Here is a 22,458-nt window from a genome sequence, read left to right on the forward strand (position 1 = left end):
GATATTATGCAGCCGTCAGGAGAGATGAAGTCATGAAATTTTCCTATACATGGATGTACATGGAATTTATCATGCTGAGTGAAATAAGTCAGAGGGAGAGAGAGAGTCTCAGAATATTCACACTCATCTATGGGTTTTAAGAAAAATAGAAGTCATTTTTGCAAAAATCCTGAGACAATGAGAGGAGGGCTGGAACTTCCAGCTCACTTCATGAAGTTCACCACAAAGCGTGGTGAGTGCAGTTATAGAAATAACTACACAGAGAACTACCCAATCATGTGAATGAATAAGGAAACTGGAAAGCCTTTCTGGAGTACAGGTGGGGGTGAGGTGGGATGGAGGGAGATTTGGGACATTGGTGGTGGAAATGTTGCACTGGTGAAGGGGGTGTTCTTTACATGACTGAAACCCAATCACAATCATACATGTAATCAAGATGTTTAAATAAAGGAAAAAAATAATTTTGTTAAGGACAAAATGTTAAAGCCTTAGGAAAGGAGATGATTTTGTGAACTGATAGTTGTCTCTAAAAGAGAGTACCGTAAGTTGTCCTACTTCTAAGAGAAACTAGATCTACTAACTCTGATAGAGAAATAACTGCACTAACAACTATCATCATAATGATAGTGAGAGAGAGAGAAATAGAATGCCTATTGTGAAGACAGGTTAATTAGGGGTTGGGGAGCTAGGAAGGGGCTTGGGGAGGAAGGAAACGGAGAACATTGGTGGCAGGAAAGTTATACTGGTTAATGGTGATGTACATTCTATGACTGAAACCCAGCTATGAATATTTTTGTAACCATGGTTAAATAAAGAAATCATTTTTAAAAATAAATTAATAAAAATGTATTATTTAGGGGCTGGAGCAGTGGTGCAAGCAGTAAGGCATCTGCCTTGCTCGCGCTAACCTAGGACAGACCATAGTTCGATCCCCAGGTGTTCCATATGATCCCCCAAGCCAGGAGGATTTCTAAGCACATAGCCAGGAATAACCCCTGAGCATCACCGTATGTGGCCCTAAACCAATATATATATATAATTTAATACCAAAGAATAGAAAACAGATTTATAATCTAAACAACTCTTCAATAGGCACAGTATGACCAACTGACAATACCCAAAACTAAATACCATCTACCTACCCCCTTAGAATTTAATTTTTCTCACTGTGTTTCAAGGAATGTAAACAGCAGCAATGAGAAGAGTTTAGTGATCTCTTGCCCAAAACATGCTTAAATGCTTGTTGACACTTCTGTCAAATGCTGCTGCAACTAAAGAGAATGGTAAGGCAGATAGCTAGCCTAAAACTTCAAGAGTAATTGTTAGCAGTATATGAACAGATTTTCTAACTTGCACATGGATAAAGACAAAGAACTTATAAACTTATAAAATACGTTGTTATGAAATATGCTAATTATGTTTGCATTTTGTAAAGAAGTGAAGGAAGTTGGATCTATTTTTTATCTGATAGGATGTGCTAAAGAAACAATGAAGTAAGATTTGATTTGTTATTGTTTTGAATATTACTGGTTTAATTTGATATGGAATCAACTGGGATAAAATGTTTTTAAATAAATAGCTTTTAACAGAAAAAAATTTTACAAAAATGCAAGATCCCAAAGTAAAATAACATTAAATCAAGCTATTGAATACATTAATTTAATCCTCATCATGCATCTCTTTTAACAAGCACTACTTTTTAACTAGCACTACTTTTATGATAACCAAGTATTCTTCAATACCCAATGCTTTGGGCTATGTTGCCCAACAATAAAAATAATTATCAAAGGAAGGAAAATTATATTTTATTTCTTTTGGTTCAGGTCTTAGACCTCATTCTGATCTTCATTATAGAGGATAAACACTACTAAAAGCTTCACTATCTGTTTTCAGCGTTTTGATATCAGACAAATGAAATTCATAGCAAAGAGAGACCAACAAAGATCATAAATCATATACCCTACGTTAATATTATGAAAGATCTATGGTGCTACTTTCATTCAAAAGGAAGTTTATAAGTACATTAGAGGAATAAGAAATTACAACTGAATAACATAAATGAAAAAATAAAAAGATAGATAATATGCTGACAATATCATGAACAAGAATATTCTCAATTAACATCTTCAATATATTACAAACATCTCCAATATTTTGCAATTTCCTGTTTATACTACATAAACTGGTACAGGGTCCTTTTACTATCTGAGGGTGCTTAGAATTTGTTTAAAACCTACATAAATATTTATTGATGCTTCTCTCTGGTGCCCCTATTCTGCTTTTTAAAACAACTCTCCATCCCTTAATCAAATCTTTTCTAATCAACTTGCTTTGAATTAAATTAAGTACAATGGTCTTCTGAATCATTCAACCACTGCCTAATTGATTTTTTAAAGCCACTTAATATTTGCTCACAAAAATATGCAAAGTGCTTTATGTAAACAAAACAAAGGAATTCTTGTGGCATACACATCAACTTGTCCTGTCTCCATTTACTTGTGTCTAACTTTACACAAAGTCTCAGACAAGCACAAAGGCATCTATCTACCTTGATAAATTTGCACCTTGTGTTTGTAACCAAGCATTGCTTGGGTAACCAGTCTTTTAGGAAGTGTTCAAATATTTGTAGTGGGGCAGTTTGGGCTACACATATTTCATTCTTTTTCATGAATTCCTTTGCAAGTTGTGAACCTGGTATTATTTACCATTTTGAGATTTTACACTTTTATGTAGGTGGTCTTAAAATTATCTTTTATTCTTAACTACTAAGTATGACTTAGACTAAACTGTTGCAAAAAGAAGGTCCAATATTTCTTTTCTTTTCTTTTCTTTTTTACTTTATTTAAGGGAAACGCATAACATATTGACATAACTGACCATGATACATTTGTTTCTAAATAAGTGAGAGCAAAGCTTATACTCGAGTATAAGCCAACCTGAGTATAAGCCAACCCCCCTAATTTTACCCTAAAAACTGGGAAAACTTAGTGACTCGGGTATAAACCAAGGTGGCAAATGCAGCAGCTACTGGTAAATTTCAAAAAATAAAAATATATACCCAAAACAATTACAATAATTGAGGAATCAGTAGGTTAAATGTTTTTCAATATTTATTGCTAAAGAAAAACTATAAACTAGGAACAATAACTTTAAAGCTTTAAATAAAGTGCAAAAAACTGTAACTTAACAGGTAATCAAGCTAAATCACGAAGTTTAAAATCCTTCAAAACTAAATTTCTCCTCCTCATCATCTGTATGTCCAAAAAGAGCTTCAGCTGTATCTGATGTGAGGGTATCAGCATAGATATTGTCATCATCACTTAGTTTGCAGATAGCATCATCATGCTGGTCTCATACAAAGTGCAGAATATTGTGGGTTCAATAGTTCAGTGTTCTACAGTTCAGTTCAGCCACCTACCTCTTCAGTTCAGCCATGATTTGTGAACTGAGCTGAAGCACAATTTTTCTATGAAATTATTGTCAAGGCTAATCTGTTTCTATGCCCAATTATTAATTTGAAAAGTGAGTCAACCAATCTTTCAAGAAAGATATTTGATTGAGATATATAATATAGAATTCTAAATGTTCATAGAGTAGAGCACACTGTTTAAGAGTGAAAATTCTAAACTAGAGTAAGTTTGATTCCAGCCCTGCCACTGATAAAATAGACATTACTGAATTAATCATGCTCTCTGGATTTCACTATTTTCATTTACAAATGGGCATAAGACTATCTGCATCATAGTGTTATTTGATGATCCAGATTAATATTTCTAAAGGCTTAGCACCAAATCCAGCATGGTAAATATTATGTGTATTTGATGTTCATTAATGGATTACAATCTTAGCTTGAACACTTAAATATACTTAATGAAATTGTTTGGTCTCTTTTATATTTCTATTTCTTGATGAGATTGTGTCATGTAATATAATGCATATAAGCTATATACTACAGTGCCAAGTATACAGTGAACATTTTAGAAGCCAGCTAATATGTAGCTATATATTTATTGGCAGGCTAATATATGTTTTCATCTTCCACAAAATGTTTTTATTAAAGATAAAGTGGGTTCTGCAACAAGTACATATTCATGTCCTGCTCCATCAAGTATAACTTCCTTGGTCTGACCAAAATTTTCAATTTCTCTCCTTCCCTTCAAAAATCCCTCTACAATAGAAAATAGAATATGTATTCATTTATTATTTACACTATGCTTATTCTCACTTCCTTTTTGAAGTTTTTGTTTATTTGGGGGTTTGGGACAATATTCTGTTGTACTTAGATTTTATACTTGATTCTTAGTTATCAAGAAATCATATATAGGGATTGAACTAGGATCAGTTGTATGCAAGAAAAGCACCTTAACCAAAGTTCTCTCCAGCCACTCAGCTATTTTATTTTATTATTAATATTTTTTATTTTGGCTTTTGGGCCACAGCCAGTGGAGATCATGGGTTACTACTGGCTCTGATTTCAGAAATCACTCCTGGCAGGCTCAGCAGTCATATGGAATGCAGAGGCTCGAACCCAGTCTGCTACTTGCCATGCAAATGCCTGACCCACTATGCTATCGCTCTAGCTCAATTACCCTAATCTATATTCATTCTCATATCACTCTTCTTTTCTCTGTACATATCTTGTTCCTATTCATATTTTAAGATCTAAATTCCATAAAATTATTCTTCGAGTGCACTATGGAGTTGTTGTTTTTTTTCTTTTGTAAGTGCATCTGCATTAGAAAAAGCTATAGAATAAATGTGCTTTCTGGGGCCAAAACAATAGCAGAAAGGTAGGGGTGTTTGCCTTGCATGTGGCCGACTATGACCCGGGTTCGGTTCCCAGCATCCAATATGGTCCCCCAAGACTGCCAGGAGCGATTTCTGAGCTCAGAGCTAGGAGCAACCCCTGAGCACTGACAGGTATGGCCCAAAATCTAAAATAAATAAACAAATAAATACATAGATAAATAAATAAACAAATAAAAAAAGAATAAATGTTCCTTCGGTTTCTCCTAGTTAATATATTCATCTAAAGGTAGGGTCAGGAGGAGGTCATTGAGATATGAGAACTCTCAAAAATAGGATTAGTCCTTATAAAGGACATCTTTAAGAACAGTCTCATGCCTTCTGACATCTGTGAGTCCAAAAGATTATCAATTGTAATTCAGGAAAGAGGTCCTTAAAAGGCACTGAATCTTCTGGTACCATGATTTCAAAACTCACAGTTTCATGAACTTGAAAAAATAATTTCTTGTTACTACGTCCCTTGGTGTGTATTATTTTGTCATAGCAATCCAAAAGGATTAATACAAAGCAGAAAGAGGAAAATTCCAAAGACATGGATTGAAATCTTTCCCCTGTCACTGTCAAACTATGTGAATCGATCATATCACTTTATCTTCCACTTAAATTTCTCTCAAAAACAGAACAAGTTTAACTGAATAATATATGAGCCCTACCACCCACAGTTTTGCTTCTAATGCATGCATCTATTGGTCATAGTAATATGTTTACATTGCATACTCAAAAAGTATTCACAAACCTTTCAGAGCCGAACTGTTATGAATCAATCAATGTCTCACTTTAGCATCATTGCTCCACTTAGTTCATATCAGGTGTCCCCATTGTTCTAGAAAGTCTTTTTGACTAACTTCCTAAATAATCATCAGTACTCAGTGATACCCATCGAAACATATACTAAATTAGTATTAATCTTTTTTCCTATAGAACTTAACCATTACATCTGTTTTATTTGTATAGTCTCTATCCTCCTGAATTTCATATTTTTGTTCAATGCTATGTTACTAGTGCTTGAAATGGTGACTAGGAGGATAGTATATACATAACAAATATTTGTGGAATAAGGAAATGCCAGTCCTATTGAACAGAGCTGTCAACTATCTATCAATGCAGAACAGTGAGTACTAATTCAAAGTTTTACTTAGCTATACATCCTATTAACTGTTAATTATATATTTATTTTCTCAAATTTATCTCCATATTTATATACAACCTCAAGCATTTTGTTCCTTCTTGGAATTTGCCAATAGATCCTTAAATGTTCTTTTTAAACTTTATATCCACAAAACATTCTCAGCCCTGCTGTGGTATAAAGATTTTTGTAAAGACTAAAATCAGTTCATTTTCTTACTAAATTATTTTTGAAATAATTTTTATTGTGACCAAAGTGAATTACAAATCTTTACTAACTTATTTTTTAAATTGGCCTTAATACATCATACAAGTTTCTTCATGATCTGAAGCAAAGCTCCTACTCAGATTTATTTTGTCTTACTTACAATAATATATTACATTCTTGCTTTACTAAGAAACACATTTATCTGAGGTTCCTCAACATGTAATAGTCTTCACTCCTGTGTACCTTTGCACAAACTCATCTCTATCTAGAAATTACAAGTTCTGGTTTATTCTTATTCCTCATCAAAAATTCAGATTCACATGTATTCAAATAATACTCTGCTGAAAAATCTCTCGACCTGTCAGATCAATCTTTTTTGAGCTCCTGTAGAAATCATTAATAATCTTTATCTTAACACTTAGCATACTGTTCATTGTCATTTCCTATATAGTGAACAAAAATGTACACAATTTGTCTTTCTTCTTTATACTTTTGGTTCCAGGAGAGTAACCAATGCATAGTGGTAATTAGTTGTTTTATAAATATAATGCATTAAGTCTACTAATCTACTCAATTAGAAATATTTCAAAAACTACCTAAGTTTTAAAATCTCTCTTCTGATTTGAACTCTTCAACTATATAGTGTATATACTAAAAATCTCTCTTTAATTCTTTCAAATTTTGAGCATTTATGTATGAGAATGAAGATTCTGTTATTTCTTTAATGACAAAATAAAAATTTATGGGCAGTGTTTTCTATTTCTTGTCTGCTTTTTGCATTTCTGAAATCTCAAAAATGATCTTGATGAAAGTGATGTATGTATATATGATATATGTATACATATATATCAAAATATTTTTTCAAAATAATGTATATTATTTTACTCCATATGAACGTTTCATTATCATTACTATGCTCCTCAGCAATTTATAGTTACTGAGTAACTAAGTTTTTACATATTAATTTATGAGTATCATGAGACTGATGATAGCAGGAATAAAAGTGTGTGTGCTTTTAGGTATGTTAGGATAAAAAGTACTTCTTTTATATTTCTTACCATTTACATTTAACTTTAGCTGCAATTAAAAAAAAATCTACTCAACACAGGTCAGGAAGATAGCACAAATGACTGGAGTGCATGTTTTGCAAGTTAGAATTTCAAATTAACTCAGTCATTGCATAGTCCCCTAGACACTGCTGGGAGTGGGCCCCATTGAGTAATGAGCCTAAACTAGTTCTGAGCACTATAGTGTACAGCTCTATAACAACAACAGCAACAACAATAACAACAACTAAAAAAAAAAAACAAGCACAAAACTACTTCTAAATATTTTTTGTGATTTTTTTTATATTAACATAATTTTTATTTTGATCATATTGGCTTACATATTGTTGACAATAATATTTTAGGTACATATTTACATAAAATCGGGGGGATTCCCATCACCGGTTTGTCCTCCCTACTCCTCCGTTTTTGTCCTACCTCCCATATCCTCTTCCCTCACCCCCAGGGCTGCTAGAATATGTAGTCCCCTCTGTACCTATCCTATTACTTCGTAGTCTTGCACCTGTTTGGTCCTGATGCCTTCCTTATTTCCACCTCTAATTGGGAGGCAGGAGTAGGTAATTCAAGTTATGTGGTTTTGTTTGAAGAGGAGAAAAGTAATAAACTGGGGTAAAAGTCTAATATGCCGAAAATAAGCAGAATTCTTCTACAGGCTCTCGTCATCAGTTTGAGAGACGAAGGAGAAAAAGATATTTTTTATGAAATAGTTGGTGTTTATTAAAAGAAAATACTTCCTTTTATTAATTTTAAGCCTTTTAATTTGTTATTTTGAAGCATTTATAGAAAAATAAATGTTTTTGGTACTCAAGCATTCAAGTAATATAATCTAAAATATATACCTATAGATTTTAATACATATATATATAGATTTAATACATATGTAATAATATATACCCCTGTATATTTAATATATATAAATCATACATTTAATTTTTTTATTTGGGGCCACACCCAGTGACACTCAGGGGTTACTCCTGGCTATGCGCTCAGAAATTGCTCCTGCTAGGGAAACCATATGGGACGCTGGGGGATAGAACCACGGTCCATCCTAGGTGAACCATATGCATAGCAAACACCTTACTGCTGCACCACTGCTCCGACTCCTAATTTTGGTATTTTAAAATTTTTTTAAGTGAGTGGAATTTGGGATTAAAATTTAAATTAAAGAAAACTTGTATTATTAAAATAATAATTTTAGCAATAATTTTAATTATTATTCTATTTTATTGCCTCAAAAAGCTCTCAGACTCTTGATGTTTGTTTCTATTTATAAAAATCTATTTAAGGTAACAACAGAACATTAAACTAGAAAAATGCTATCTTACTAAATGGTTGTAGATGGCAGAATTTGGGAAATGATGCTGAAATGGAGCAAAAATCTCAAAAACTACTTTTTCAAACAATGTAAGTCAGATACATTTACTGAAACTCAATAACTATGAAAGAGGACTGACATATAATAAATTCCTGGATCATGGAACTAAATCTTGTAAAACTGACCTCAGATAATACCCATGTATATGCACAAGTACTGCTGGTTGTGTTCTCTAGAAGCAGACAGTGAGACTGAGTATAGGACATTTACTAGAAAACACAGCTATTGGGTAGAGAAACATCAATACTGAACAGAGGATTTAATTAATATATGATACTGAATGGGCAAAATTTTATCCAACTCAGCAGAAAATTGGAATGATTATTTAGTGTCGGGGATAAAATGTCCACCCCTGTATCCTAAGGTCTTTAACCATAAAGTACAGACCTGAAAAAGATATGACCTGGTGCTAAAAGAAGGATGGTGCAGCTAAAAAATACTCTGATAGAGCTGAAAGAGGAAGGCTGTGTGTTTCTAGTATTCCTATAACTGTGCAGCAAGTGATTCTTAAATAGGGGTCTATATAGTGCATATTCATGTCTATATCATAATGAACTTTCCTAAATGCCTATTTGTGGCATTATCCCAATATGTCAAAATAACTTTAAAAGAATAAGAGTTATCATGGTTATTTTACATAAAATAAGTGAGAAGAGGAATTCTTTTTATTAGAGTATTTAATAAACCTTACAGAAAAGATAGGAGATAGAGTCAGAATAACATTATAGATGAAGGAATAGAAAATTGTAGGACACTTTTTTCTTTAGGGTAGATACTGTTCATATTTCTAAAATTCTTCTTTCCTGAAGTTTACAAAAATGGCACAGTGAATTCATGGAGTCAATAATTTATGCTTGTGAATTATTTTACATTACATCTAAACTAGTAAAGAATTTTTGGAGCTGAATTTCCTTATCAATTATTTAATTAAAATCAAACATCTTAGTAAAACTACAAAAAAAATTTTAAAATCTTGATCCGAAGTATTGATACTAAGTGGTAAATAATATTCAGACCTTTGGAGCAGGACTAGTGGTTCCAAAGCTTACATATAAGTATAATACTTTTTCTCTTTTTTTCACATCCTGTTATATAAGATATCATACCCAGTTGTGGAAACTATCTCACTAAGCATCACAAATGAAGAATTAACCTAGAACATTTGTCATTTGTTTGGTTGTTTGTTTGGACCACTTCCATATGCTCAGGATTTACTCCTGACTCTGTCTTCTGGCTCTGTGCTCTTGGTGGAGCTCGGAGTCTATATGTAGTGCCAGGGATGAAATCCATGACAGCTATATGCAAGGCAAGTACTCTATCCATTGTACTATTGCTCCAGCCCTGAACATTTGCCAATTTCTATCATGTATTCACATCGGGTTGATGTCCACCTATCAACATGAGCAAAAAATGAGATGCTCCGTGCATCTCCATTTTGATTTCTTCCTATGTTCAGATTTTTAAAAACAATTGAAATTCTCAATCAGTTATTTTAACATATTAAAGAAAAGTTTTGAACATAAATGAGAATTATTTTAGTACTGATAAGATTTAGTAGTTATTCTCTTAAATCCAATAAATAACTACAGTTTTAAAAATCCCATGGTTGAAAATTTAGTGTATCTACCTAAAGGAAATAATGACAATTAAATTAGGGAAAAAATTCACACATCTAAAATAGGTTCTAAAAAATGACCAAATAGATTAAAATTATTAATCAACAAAAGGAGGAAAAGGGAAAAATGGTGTTAAGATATTTTCTTACTCCCCAAATAAAGGGAACTTTCTTTTGATAAATAGTATGCATTTTGATAGTCAAGTCATTTTCTGATACATAAAACTCATAGTGGTAATGTGTCTAAATATTTTTCTTTTTTTCCCTTGATAAACTATAGAATAAATGCATTTTAGATATTTGATTGCTTTCATTTACTAGCTTTGTCCTTTCATGTTTCTGTGACACTCCCTGTTCAAACATAGCAACATTTAATAGAGGAATAAACCATTTAAATATAGCTATATTATATCAGACCACAGTTGCTCATGATCATTGTACCCTTTCCTAGAAATAAGAAAAATAAATGAACAGATTTTTCTGTTTCTTGTTCTGAATTGATTGCAAAGATTGCAAAGAAGTTTGAAAATTCTTGAGTTCTTACACAAATTAGAACTTAAAGTTTGTAAAGATGGAAACCTTGCCAAAATAGAAAGTTTTGTGAATCTCTAAAAGTTTTCCTTTATATATTTGCTTATAATTTTAGCAAGCAATATCATGCATTTTTGAAAACTGAGAAAGTTAAGTTAAATAAGATAATAAATAATAGAGACCAGATAGCTATGATTTCTTTGGAGACATTTAAAGCCTTATATTCTATATCTAAGTCTTTTATTGATTAAATGTTTTAGGACCTTAACATTTAATGTCAAATTTCTCAGTTTCCTTGAGTATAAAATAAGAGGTTTAATATAGATCAGTGTTTGCAAAATTTGTGATGGTGAAAAATTAGTGGGATAGAAGTATTTTGAAATAAAATAGGCAATAAATTGAATAAAAGAAAAGAAAGTAAGTTTTCTTTTTTTTTCTTTTTTTTTGGGGGGAATGAGAAAGATGAGAGACAGAGAGAGAAGGGGTAGTGGAAGGGAAGAGGTAGGGAGAGAAAGAGGGAGAGAGAAAGAAATGAGAGGAAGGAGAGAGGGGGAGAAAGAAAGGAAAGGGAGGGAGAGAGTGGGGGAGAGGAAAAGCAAGAAAGGAGAGAGAAAGGAATAAGTAAGAAAGTAAGTTTAGTATGAGGGTAGACAAAAATAAAAATAGAGAAAGCAGAGGAGCAAATACAAAAGCAATAAGAAGAGTAAATGAAAAGGAAACAAGAATGGAAAGTAAAAGAAAATTTTAAAAATAAAAAATGAATAGATAATAAATGGCTTAGAATTCTATCCTTAGATAGTATTAATCCTCATAAGATAACAACTTGTCCTGTGGGTCAAGTGAACTCCAACCTTGTAAGATTTCTGCTCTGTGAAAGTGTTGGGCATTGGTAAGTGTCCTTATAACTCAAATAAAGCATCCACAAACACTGCTTAAGGAACTCTAATTAGGAAAGAAATTAGTTGGAAAACAAAAAAAGTTGACATTCTAGAAATTCTCAAATAATACATCATTACTTACTACATTTATTTTAAAATAGTTTGTGAAGTAAATCTGTTGATTAATTTGTAACATTTCTTCACTCACTACTGGGTTATAGCAGTGGATTGTACTTGCTGACAAGATGTTCTGTGACTGTTCTCACATTTTAACATGTCTGAGTGCATTGCTGGCTTGGTTCCTTTAATATACCTATTTAAGAAAAAGTTTTCTTATATATATTACATATATCTTTAAGTCATGTTAGAGCAGGTAGTCAGTGAAAATGTAAATTAAATTGCTTTCATTTTTGTTTGTTTGTTTTGGGGGGCATGCCAGGCAGTGTTTAGGGCTCACTTCTGGCTCTGTGCTCAGGGATCACTCCTGGTGGGACTAGAGAGTGAGTGTCGGGGATCAAATGCAGGTCAGTCACATGCAAGAATAATGTCCTCCTAAGATACAATCACTCTGGTACCAAATTGCTTTCTTTTTATTGCTAATTGTTGTTTTTCCCATAATTAATCATTAAAATAACAAACAGTGGAATAGTTGCTTAAAATTACTTTGGGCTTCAAGGATTGTACAATGGGTAAGGTGGTGCTTACCTACACATAGCAACTTGGGTTTGATCCCTGATATTCCATATGGTCTCCCAAGCACTACCAGTAATTCCTGAGTGAAAAGCTATTTGTAACCATGAGCATTGCCAGTTGTTTCCCAACAACAGGTAAAAAAAAAACTTTGGAGTCCAGAGAAACAGTACAAATAGTAAGGTGCTTGCTTTGCATGTAGCTGTACCTGGATCAATCTCTGACACTAAAAATGGTCTCCCAAGCACCATCAAAGTTCAGTCTTGTTCATAAAGCCATAAATGGCTTTATAACCAACACTAGGTGCCCTCAAGCTATTTTAGGAAGAATAATTTGTAGTGTATTTTTGCAAGAATTTGAGTATTCTTGTTCTGTTTGGTGTGATAACTTGCAAGTGAAAAATACCAATAAATATGAGGACTATTCACCTTCATATGTTGATAAAACTAAATTTAGTTCATGATCAATGGATAGAGATAAGTTATGTTATTAAGAGGAGCTTATTGGTATTGGTAGGAGCTTGCTTTGCTCAAAACCAACTTAGCTTTTATTCTGGCATTCTACAAGGTCCTCCAAGCCCATCAGGAGTGACCCTTCAGTGCAAAGTTAGGAATAGGTCCTGAACATAACTGGGTGTGGTCAAAAACAAGAAACAAAAATTAAATCTTTTTATTTAATGTTATTAGTATTCAACTGCCTCAATAAACTATAACCTTTTACAGACAGTGTTTCTATTTCACATTGGGATCCCCCTCAGCACAAAAAGCAGTCCATAACATTTAACTAACTGAATTCAATATATTATTCATAGGACTTGTTGTTTTAACAAAATATAAAAAGAATTATAAAGGTTATAAAGTTTTGCATGTCATTAATAATTTTCAAAAACTATAATAAAATTAAAAGAGTTGAATAAAGAATTCTAAAAGACTTAAGACAAAATAACTAGGGATGCCAGGGGGTGATTTCTGAGCATAGAGCTAGGAGTAATCCCTGAGCGCTGCCGGGTGTGACCCTAAAACAAAAAAATATATGAAAAGAAAAATAAAGTCCAAATAAAACATATGCATATGTGTATGTATTTCATGACAATTGCCAACTTTAATTAAACAATTGAACATTCAATTCATCAACTATTTCATCTTTAAATTGGATAGTATTAACCTTAGTCATAAAAACAGTTACTTGTGAATTCAACATACTAACTCCTAAGTATAATCATTCAATTTAGTGCATGAGTTGATGATCCAAATATTCTGGTGCATATTTCATATATGTGATGCTGCAACAATTACTTTAAAATGGATGGTTTATAAAATATTAATTAATGTATTATTTATTAATTAAAATGATTTAATATTTAAGTATCCAGTAAATTTCACAATGTATGAGACACTAAACTAAGCACCTTAGAAGTATGAAAATGGACTTGATCTTTGTCTTCAAGAAGTCTATGAAGGATAAAATACTGATAAAAAGTTAAAAATTACTGTATGAGTTAAATGCTATAAGAAAGAAACTAGGATTTAAGTAAGGCAAAAGAGAAAAAATGATGACTTGGGTTATCAAAAACCAAGAGGATAACTGATTTGCTCAGTTGCTATGCTAAGCACAATTTGCATGAATTAGCAAAAAGAAAGCTTCGTGGAAACTTTGTTGGGAAGAGCTATGAAATTTAAGTTAAAAACACTGAACTCTGGTTATGGGTCACATCTGGCTGTGCCTTGGAGATAACTCCTAGCTCTGTGCTCAGAAATCACTTCTAGGGTTCCTCAGGGGACAATATGAGGTATAAGGGATTGAATCTGAGTTAGTCACATGCAAAACAAGTACCTTACTTGCTATACTATATTTCTGACCCAAGAACAGAATGCTAAAAATTGTATGCATAAACTAACACTATATATAAACATGTTACCTTAACTACAACAATAACAAAAATCATGTCTATGACTACAACCTTAAAAGCTTCTGATCTTGTCTGATCTTGGAAGAATAAAACATAGACAACAATTTAATAAGTAAACAAGCCTAAACCTGCACTGACACTTCCAAACACACATAAATTGACTTTCTTTTGATTATGTATGTTGCTATCTACTCAACATCTCCATCTGGATCTCTACATTACAGTTCAACACCACACTATTAATATTTTTCTTTTAAGTCACATTTCTACAATGCCCACTCTGACTGAGACCCTGAACTGAAATCCTTCATATCCTACTACATGCTGCTATACATTTTCTCAATAGATGACAAAATCTCTAGGAATGACATCTGTATTTTCTAGTCATTAGGTTAAAATTCTTCAAACAATGTTTGACTTTACTATTTTTTTCTTATTTGCTTTAAATTTATATAGCTATACTCTTTACAATATGTCTAGAATCTACTGATTCCTCCTTTTCCTCATTACCAAATCTTGTCTTCTCATAATTTTTATTTCTTTTATTCTATTTGCAATACAATGGACAGAATCTTACTGAAAGAAAGGAAGTATTTGCACATCATGCATCTGACAAAAGATCAAAGGTCTGATTTCCAAAATCTTAAAACAACTAACAGAATTCAACCACCAAGAAAAACATAAAACTCTAATAAGAATAGGGATAATAAGGTCTGGAGAGATAGCACAGCGGTAGGTCATTTGTCTTGCACATGGCCAACCTACAACAGACCAGGGTTTGATTTCCAGCAGCCCATATGGTCCCCTGAATCTGCCAGGAGAAATTTCTGAGAGCAGAGCCAGAAGTAAACCCTGAGTACCCCAAGGATGATATATGTATGGTTAACAGACTCATAAAATATCCATTATTATTTATTATAAGGAAAAGCAAATTAAAATAACAATGAGTTATCACCTCAAATCTGTAAGAGTATTCTACAACCCCAAAAGGACCAGAAAATTTAGTGCTGACAAGGATGTAGGATAAAGGGACCCTCAAACAACTTTGGTGGGTATATTCATATAACTAAATTCCAAAGTAGCATGGATATATCTCAAAAACTTAAAAATAGATATACCATATAATCTAGCAATTCTACTCCAAGGTGTCTATCAAACAACACAAAGGACTGATTAAATAGGCATGTGCTATGATTTTTGCAGCACTACTTTAAAAAGACATGTGGTAATATTTGGAAACAACCCAACAAAGCAGTGGAAAATACATGGAATAAATATACAAGAGAATTCTATCTAGATACTAGAAAAAGAAAAAAAAAGATTGTAGCCATTTGCTACAATCTAAAAAGAATAGTAGAAATTCAAATTCAAATTTAAAAGTAAGTCATAAAGAGAAAGACAATAGCTGAGATCATATATATATAAGGTGATATATAAGAAAGCAAAGCAAAGGAACACTGAACAAAAGAAAACCTTTACAATGTAACTGCAATAAAAGTGGCTTCCCCAGGGGCAAAGGATAGCAAAAAATATAAAGAATCCAATAGACAGGTAGGAAATTACTGGAACATTTGTTGTATGATATGCCGATTCTCTCTTCCTCAAAGAAATAACATTTAAATTTTTAGAAATAAACACTTCAGGCTGGAGAGACAGCAAGGAGGGTGCTTGCTATACATGAAGCCAACCCAGGTTAAATCCCTGAAATCACATATGGTCCCCTGAGCACCACCATGAGTGTTTCCCGAAGGCAGAGCTAGAAATTAGCCTATAACCAATAGGATAGGTATAGCTCAAAAACAAACAAACAAAAAAAAGAATTCAATATTGCATCAATAAAATAAAATATAATCTTTTAAAAATAAATCTATTGGACCAGAGAGATAGGTCAGTGTAAGGCATTTGCCTTGCAGACAGCTGACCCAGGATGGACTTGGGTTTAATTCCTAGCATCCCATATGGTCCACTGAACCTGCCAGGAGCAATTTCTGAGAGCAGAGCCAGGAGTAACTCCTGAGCCCCACTGAGTGTGGCCCCAAAACTAAAACAAAACAAAAACATTATCATCATTTCATTATTCTCATTGACCTCCTGTTCCACTTAAAGACAATGCCCTTATCATATTGAAAAGATTCTCTCTGTCCTCCAGACAGGCTTTCCAGTTCCCTCATTCATTCACATGATTATGGTAGTTCTTGGGACATTGGTGGTGGGAATGTTGCACTGGTGAAGGGGGTGTTCTTTACATGACTGAAACATAATCACTATCATTTATGTAATCAAGATGTTTAAATAAAGAAAAAAATGAAGAAAAAAAAATAAAAGATTCTCTCTGTTCTCATGTCCTACTCTCATTCTTTGTTGGTTTTTGGAGAGCCACACCCAGGGGCATTCAAGGGTTACTCCTGGCTCTATACTCAGAAGTTACTCCTTGCAAGCTAGGAGACCATATGGGATGCTGAGGATTGAACCTAGGTCAGTGGCAAGGAAGACAAACACCCTACCCACTGTTCATCTCTCTAGCCCTGGTACTCTCCCTTTTTATTTACAGATCCAATTTTCACTCTCTCTAGTCATACCAACTTCTCCATATGTTATTTAAACAAATCCATGATGTCTGAACAAAGCATATATCTTTTCCCTCTTCCTTAAAGGGTTATTCAAAATATTCACAAAAAATGTTTTTCAAATTTTTATCAACTTTGTTAAAATGTGTTTTTTTTTCGGGGGAGGGGCACATCTGTTGATGCTCAGGGATTACTTCTGGCTATGCACTCAGAAATCACTCCTGGCTTAGGGGACCATATGGGACACCTAGGGATCTAACTGCAGTCTGTCCTAGGCTTGTGCTTGCAAAGAACTGCCTTACCTCTAGTGCCACTGCACCAGCCCGAATTTGCTCAAATGTTAACTCTTTATAGGAGGTTATTGGGGATCATCCAAGCTATGGTCAGGAGAATTGAGGATCCTCCCAGTGATTCTTAGTTAACCAGGTCAGCAGGTAAATTTGAAGGCCTTAAGATGTGGTGTTGCTCATACCTTGTAGTACCAGATATTACAGTGTGTTTCCTTATATGGCTTTATCAGGTGATGCATGTTTCCAGGGATTAAACTGTGGTCACAGCATAGAAACCATGCGATTTTTTTCTAAACAATTGGTTTGACTCTCATATGATCTTCAAAAGTAATTGTCTATTGTAAACTGCCCTATATTTTCCTAGATAGCTATTCTTAGAATCTGTTAAAATCATAACTATTTGTGCCTGCCTCCTCCCCTATAAAATGTGAATTAAGCAGGAAAAAATGTTTGTAGGTACCATTTCCCCTAAAGCAGAAGAGGGTAGTAAATATAAAATAACTGCCATATAAAGCAAGGCTATAGGAAAGGCAACAGCACAAGATGCTGGCAGAGCTTTTTGAGCAATAAAAAAGTTATAATCAGAGGTGTGTTCTATGAAGAATATTTTAAAATGAATGAGTAGTATAATGGAAAGTAGTAGGTTGATAGGGAGGTAGGTTGATAGGGAGGAAGATGTTGAAAACTAGCATTACAAGAGCAAGATAGTACAGCAGGCAGAGCACTTGCCTTGCATGTGACTGACTTGGGTTCAAAACGCAGCACTTCACATAGTACACCAACCACAACTATGAGTAATCCATGAGTGCAGAACAGGAGTAAATTGTGAGCACTGCTGGATGTTAATCCAAAGCAAAAGTAAATAAAAAAGACTAGCATTTCAGAAATCAGAATATGAGGTAATAACTATCTGAATCATGTTAGTTCAGTGGGAACTAAATACAGAAGACAGATATGGGACATTTGGAGTAAACTGGAGTAGAGTTGCCAATTCTATGATACATAAATGGATTCAAAAGTGACTTTAAGTCACTTATTAGGCATGAAACAAAGATAAATTTATAAATAAAAATTATTAACATTTTAATATTAAATTTTAATTTAAGTTTTATTATCAAAATTAATTATTAATCATATAATTAACTGTTATTTAGTCGATAATTATAATTATCGACATACTAAACAAAAAATGGGAAGCTAAATGGGTAAAATGGGTAGTTAGTTTAAAAGACAACTTAGATTTAACTTTGTCATTTTTGAAGACTATTGTTTTAAATATTCAAATCTCTTCAAATCTGGAACAATAGAATGCTTAGTTAGAAGTTTATGTGTTTTGGCATGCATTATTTTTTACTGAAATATGGCATTTTTTTGTGGAAGCCAACAAATTTAGGGGGCAGCAAAAACAAATGCTCAAGCAAAGCACCTGAAAATACTTTTTACATATTTTTTTCCAAGTCACAAATCCATTTGCTCACATTCTAGGTAAAGAAACCACTCCAGTCTCCTTCAGAGTTATATCATCATAGCTATGCTGAAAACTTGGACACTTTTAGGAGTTATCCACACACTGGCAGAAATAGCAACACATATAGAAATTTTATTCTATCACAATAATCAAGTATGACAAATATGATTTGTTTATGAGAACAACATTGCCAATCACATATTGATTGGCAATCTCAGATAACTTAAAGAATTATCTTTTTTTTTTACCATATGGGATGCCAGAGGATTGAACTGCATTCGTCCTGGGTCAGCTGCGTGCAAGGCAAACGCCCTACTGCTGCACCCTCGCTCTGGCCCTGATTTTAATTTTTTTTATATTTTATTTAAACACCTTGATTACATACATGATTATGTTTGGGTTTCAGTCATGTAAAGAACACCACCCATCACCAGTGCAACATTCCCATCACCAATGTCCCAAATCTCCCTCCTCCCCACCCGACCCCCGCCTATACTCTAGACAGGCTTTCCATTTCCCTCATACATTCTCATTATTAGGACAGTTCAAAATGTAGTTATTTCTCTAACTAAACTTATCACTCTTTGTGGTGAGCTTCCTGAGATGAGCTGTAACTTCCAGCTCTTTTTTGTGTCTGAAAATTATTATTGCAAGAATGTCTTTCATTATCTTTAGAGAGACCATCATTACAAATAAAATAGTTTTCCCTCCATATCTTGTTTCTTTGGAAGCTACAACTGACTGTGCATAGGACTTACTCATGGCATGACTCTTTACTAGAGATCGCTCCTGGTAGTTTTTGTGAGACAATAGGTGGTGCTAGGATTGAACTTGGTTGACTGCATGCAAGCACTTTACTCATGTACTATCTTTTAGGCCCTTTCCAACCTTTTCAACTATGTCACACAAAGCCAGAAATGTCCTATATAACACCAGAGTAGTGCTCCCATAAAATGGTAGTATTGCATGCCTGGATCTCTGGTAGAACTAGTATCATAGATAAGGATTTCCTGCTAGTTTCAAATCAATAAGTCAAAATACAGACTTTTAATAATGCTTGAAAGGATATAATTAAACAAATTTATTTTAAATATGCCAAATCTTGTCACTAATTTTATTTCTAAGAGCATTTTACATTATTATTAAAGCACAGACATTTAGAGTTGTGATCAGGGATACTTCCAGTTATAGATTAGGCATTTGAGGGCCCAGATAAAAAAGTGACTGTTGAATATTATTAATAATCAAGACAACCTCATTCATCTTAAATTTTTCTAAACTATTAGGAGACAAGTTAGACTAAAATGCTTCAATATTTATCTTATAGTCTTCATTAGAAATTGTGAGATTTTTAATTTTAAAATTCCTATTGTTAGCAACATAAATAATTGACATTTTCTAATTTAAAATACATGGAAAACATAAAGATATATGTATTGCACATATAAAGCTTCAACCTTTAAAGTGTAATATGCTATATGTTTAAATGGTTATCTATAAATCATCACCCACTAAAAAATCTACCAAGCTTGAAGGAAAAATATAGGCTTTTAACAATCAGTGGTCAAAAACTGAGATAACATGCTAATGAAGGGGATTACAATGCAAGTCAAAAGAGAAAAATGATACAATCTGTAACCTTCTTAAGCAAACCTAACTAGTACCATGAAAATATGCCTCTCTCACAATATGGTTTATTTTTCCCACAGATACTTAGTGCCTAGAAATTAAGACAAATATAATAGTTTAATGCATCTATAGAAACTACTGGAATAAAGATCCCCTCCGCATTTGAAGCAATTACTGTCTAAAGAAAGGTTTCACAGTGTGGCCAAGGATGCTGCTTAGTAAATAGTCTAAATTCTTTCCACTTGAGAAAGAAAAGATCCCAAGTATATTAGTCTCTCCCCTCCCCCTTTACTGAATTAATATTCCATGATATACACCACCACTTCCTAAGAGTGCACCTCTTTCAATGAGCAGAAATCAGCAAATGGCTATTTCACCAAGATTAAAAATATAACCTTGTAAATTTAATGTGTGTTTATGTTGAAGAAAAAGTGACAGATCCATGTTAATAAACCTTGCTTAGAGAAAAAATAAAATAGTTGCTAAACCATGGAGAGTAATTAGCCTTTTAGCATCCCCTTTCTTCAAGAATGCTTCCTCCTGTGCTGGTTCTTTTAAATAGCTCCAGTCCTGGCTGCCTTTGTTGGGCTTGGAAATTGTTCACATATGAGAGAAATTAAGCTCTCATTTAACAGAGACACATGCCTGTCAAGACCAGAGGAACAAAGACTAGTCCCTGGGGCCTGTTCAGCTCCCAGAGGCTGCCACTCATTCTGTTAGCAATCCTTACCCTTTACAGAATGTGTATAAAACCCAATAAATCATTTCATCTGCTGTGCTTAATACAGGAGGACTCTGGACATTTTTCAATGTGGTTTCTCTTTCTTACACAACTTCTCCAGCTAGTTGGTTAAAAGATTTTAATGACTTATTTTTTTCCAAAATGCAATAAGACACAGCTAGTAAGAAAGGTCATGAGAATATCCCCCAAACACCATCAGCGTTAATGAAGAGTCTGTTTCTCCTTAGATTTCATCCCATATAGTTTTATTTTATTAATAACTATAATACCCATTCTGTGAATAACCAATATATCTTCGGCTGCTTTAAACCTAGATTTCAGAGCTACCTCTTGTTAGGGAAGAATGGGAGAAGGGGTGAGACAGACATAGGGAGGGAGAGACAGAGATAGAGACAAAGACAGGAGCATAGAGAGAAAGAGGCAAAAACAGATACAGAGAGACAGAGACAGAAAATTTAAGGGCAAGAATCCAATAAACCTGCTGTCCAACTTAAATTCAATACATTTTTGCCCTCTTCCAACATGGATTCAGAAATTTCTTTTATGCTGGAGATTAAAACTACAATTTAACACCAGATCTTTTAACTATGAAAGAGAAGTGACCTCTATAATCCCAACTCAAATAACCCTTCACACATTTTCATCTGAAAAATATATGATGCTTTTTTACAATTCTTGAGACTAACGGACTAAATTACCATTTATATAGAAATATACTTTATGTTATCATCTTCTCTCAAATTATCTCTCTATAAGTGCCCAAACTTATCCTGCCTACTCATCCTCTTGGGGGAAATGTGGAAGCTATTCATGGTCAAAGAACCAAACTTTTAAAATCTCCCAGTTCAAACATACTCAAAGTAAGAGGAATAGAGAAAGGCTATATTGTGATGAATATCTGTCCACAACTATTAAAAAATACTGCTTTCAACAATAAAATGCTGTTTAATTTGACTATGTTGTATGTAGAACAAACTTCTTGATGATTTACTGGAGCAATGTTAATCTGTCCACAGAGACACTAGATGCTCCAGAGCTGACAGCTTCAATTCCCAGGATGTTGTGAATCCCCAAATAATAAGAAGCTGGTAGCAGTAGGAACTTTACCCTGCTGAGCAGGAGAAAAAAGAGCATATCTGGATTTGATAAGTAAAAGCAGAACTAGACCATGGTTATATGGTAAAGTCCTGCAATTAATGGAGACCATAAACAGTTCAAGAAGAATGGCCATAGTTTTTCCAGAATATACTTTTATTTAAGTATTAAGTTTATATCAGGTTAGATATTAATCATACGTACCACTGGCACAAATGATGTGTGAAGCTTCAAAATAGAATTTAAAATAAAAAATAAAAAATGGCAGACTCTTACATTTGTGGGTATCATTCACAAAATGTTAATATTTTTCGAAAGATAAATTATTTTCATTTTAAACCACAACTAACATTCTCTCTGTAGACCTTAGCAGTTGCAGATGTCAGAATGTGGTAGTACAACAAAATTAATTAAATAACCCTTAAAATTAAAGCAAAGTTTATTTATAAAAAAATGACATTAA

The 22,458-nt window shown here is 33.3% G+C and overlaps 1 protein-coding gene across 1 annotated transcript in view; it reads right to left on the reverse strand.

The window, feature by feature from the left end:
* The window catches only part of SOX6 (SRY-box transcription factor 6), a 558,762-nt gene that overhangs the window by 166,398 nt on the left and 369,906 nt on the right, over nt 1-22,458 (reverse strand). The gene's annotated exons all lie outside the window — the stretch shown is intronic.

This window comes from Suncus etruscus, chromosome 9, assembly GCF_024139225.1.
Source record: "Suncus etruscus isolate mSunEtr1 chromosome 9, mSunEtr1.pri.cur, whole genome shotgun sequence".
Lineage (NCBI taxonomy): Eukaryota > Metazoa > Chordata > Mammalia > Eulipotyphla > Soricidae > Suncus > Suncus etruscus.